The sequence below is a fragment of the Montipora foliosa genome, chromosome 6 (genome assembly GCF_036669935.1).
Source record: "Montipora foliosa isolate CH-2021 chromosome 6, ASM3666993v2, whole genome shotgun sequence".
Classification (NCBI taxonomy): Eukaryota; Metazoa; Cnidaria; class Anthozoa; order Scleractinia; family Acroporidae; genus Montipora; species Montipora foliosa.
In genome coordinates this window covers 9,742,626-9,745,422 of record NC_090874.1, presented here as the reverse complement: position 1 = coordinate 9,745,422, position 2,797 = coordinate 9,742,626, and positions in this window count along the sequence as shown.

The window sequence follows — 2,797 nt, the reverse complement described above, 5'->3', positions numbered from 1 at the left end:
CTGGGTGGGTACGTCACCTAAGTCCGTCCATGTGGTCTCCCTGGGTGGGTACGTCACCTAAGTCCGTCCATGTGGTCTCCCTGGGTGGGTACGTCACCTAAGTCCGTCCATGTGGTCTCCCTGGGTGGGTACGTCACCTAAGTCCGTCCATGTGGTCTCCCTGGGTGGGTACGTCACCTAAGTCCGTCCATGTGGTCTCCCTGGGTGGGTACGTCACCTAAGTCCGTCCATGTGGTCTCCCTGGGTGGGTACGTCACCTAAGTCCGTCCATGTGGTCTCCCTGGGTGGGTACGTCACCTAAGTCCGTCCATGTGGTCTCCCTGGGTGGGTACGTCACCTAAGTCCGTCCATGTGGTCTCCCTGGGTGGGTACGTCACCTAAGTCCGTCCATGTGGTCTCCCTGGGTGGGTACGTCACCTAAGTCCGTCCATGTGGTCTCCCTGGGTGGGTACGTCACCTAAGTCCGTCCATGTGGTCTCCCTGGGTGGGTACGTCACCTAAGTCCGTCCATGTGGTCTCCCTGGGTGGGTACGTCACCTAAGTCCGTCCATGTGGTCTCCCTGGGTGGGTACGTCACCTAAGTCCGTCCATGTGGTCTCCCTGGGTGGGTACGTCACCTAAGTCCGTCCATGTGGTCTCCCTGGGTGGGTACGTCACCTAAGTCCGTCCATGTGGTCTCCCTGGGTGGGTACGTCACCTAAGTCCGTCCATGTGGTCTCCCTGGGTGGGTACGTCACCTAAGTCCGTCCATGTGGTCTCCCTGGGTGGGTACGTCACCTAAGTCCGTCCATGTGGTCTCCCTGGGTGGGTACGTCACCTAAGTCCGTCCATGTGGTCTCCCTGGGTGGGTACGTCACCTAAGTCCGTCCATGTGGTCTCCCTGGGTGGGTACGTCACCTAAGTCCGTCCATGTGGTCTCCCTGGGTGGGTACGTCACCTAAGTCCGTCCATGTGGTCTCCCTGGGTGGGTACGTCACCTAAGTCCGTCCATGTGGTCTCCCTGGGTGGGTACGTCACCTAAGTCCGTCCATGTGGTCTCCCTGGGTGGGTACGTCACCTAAGTCCGTCCATGTGGTCTCCCTGGGTGGGTACGTCACCTAAGTCCGTCCATGTGGTCTCCCTGGGTGGGTACGTCACCTAAGTCCGTCCATGTGGTCTCCCTGGGTGGGTACGTCACCTAAGTCCGTCCATGTGGTCTCCCTGGGTGGGTACGTCACCTAAGTCCGTCCATGTGGTCTCCCTGGGTGGGTACGTCACCTAAGTCCGTCCATGTGGTCTCCCTGGGTGGGTACGTCACCTAAGTCCGTCCATGTGGTCTCCCTGGGTGGGTACGTCACCTAAGTCCGTCCATGTGGTCTCCCTGGGTGGGTACGTCACCTAAGTCCGTCCATGTGGTCTCCCTGGGTGGGTACGTCACCTAAGTCCGTCCATGTGGTCTCCCTGGGTGGGTACGTCACCTAAGTCCGTCCATGTGGTCTCCCTGGGTGGGTACGTCACCTAAGTCCGTCCATGTGGTCTCCCTGGGTGGGTACGTCACCTAAGTCCGTCCATGTGGTCTCCCTGGGTGGGTACGTCACCTAAGTCCGTCCATGTGGTCTCCCTGGGTGGGTACGTCACCTAAGTCCGTCCATGTGGTCTCCCTGGGTGGGTACGTCACCTAAGTCCGTCCATGTGGTCTCCCTGGGTGGGTACGTCACCTAAGTCCGTCCATGTGGTCTCCCTGGGTGGGTACGTCACCTAAGTCCGTCCATGTGGTCTCCCTGGGTGGGTACGTCACCTAAGTCCGTCCATGTGGTCTCCCTGGGTGGGTACGTCACCTAAGTCCGTCCATGTGGTCTCCCTGGGTGGGTACGTCACCTAAGTCCGTCCATGTGGTCTCCCTGGGTGGGTACGTCACCTAAGTCCGTCCATGTGGTCTCCCTGGGTGGGTACGTCACCTAAGTCCGTCCATGTGGTCTCCCTGGGTGGGTACGTCACCTAAGTCCGTCCATGTGGTCTCCCTGGGTGGGTACGTCACCTAAGTCCGTCCATGTGGTCTCCCTGGGTGGGTACGTCACCTAAGTCCGTCCATGTGGTCTCCCTGGGTGGGTACGTCACCTAAGTCCGTCCATGTGGTCTCCCTGGGTGGGTACGTCACCTAAGTCCGTCCATGTGGTCTCCCTGGGTGGGTACGTCACCTAAGTCCGTCCATGTGGTCTCCCTGGGTGGGTACGTCACCTAAGTCCGTCCATGTGGTCTCCCTGGGTGGGTACGTCACCTAAGTCCGTCCATGTGGTCTCCCTGGGTGGGTACGTCACCTAAGTCCGTCCATGTGGTCTCCCTGGGTGGGTACGTCACCTAAGTCCGTCCATGTGGTCTCCCTGGGTGGGTACGTCACCTAAGTCCGTCCATGTGGTCTCCCTGGGTGGGTACGTCACCTAAGTCCGTCCATGTGGTCTCCCTGGGTGGGTACGTCACCTAAGTCCGTCCATGTGGTCTCCCTGGGTGGGTACGTCACCTAAGTCCGTCCATGTGGTCTCCCTGGGTGGGTACGTCACCTAAGTCCGTCCATGTGGTCTCCCTGGGTGGGTACGTCACCTAAGTCCGTCCATGTGGTCTCCCTGGGTGGGTACGTCACCTAAGTCCGTCCATGTGGTCTCCCTGGGTGGGTACGTCACCTAAGTCCGTCCATGTGGTCTCCCTGGGTGGGTACGTCACCTAAGTCCGTCCATGTGGTCTCCCTGGGTGGGTACGTCACCTAAGTCCGTCCATGTGGTCTCCCTGGGTGGGTACGTCACCTAAGTCCGTCCATGTGGTC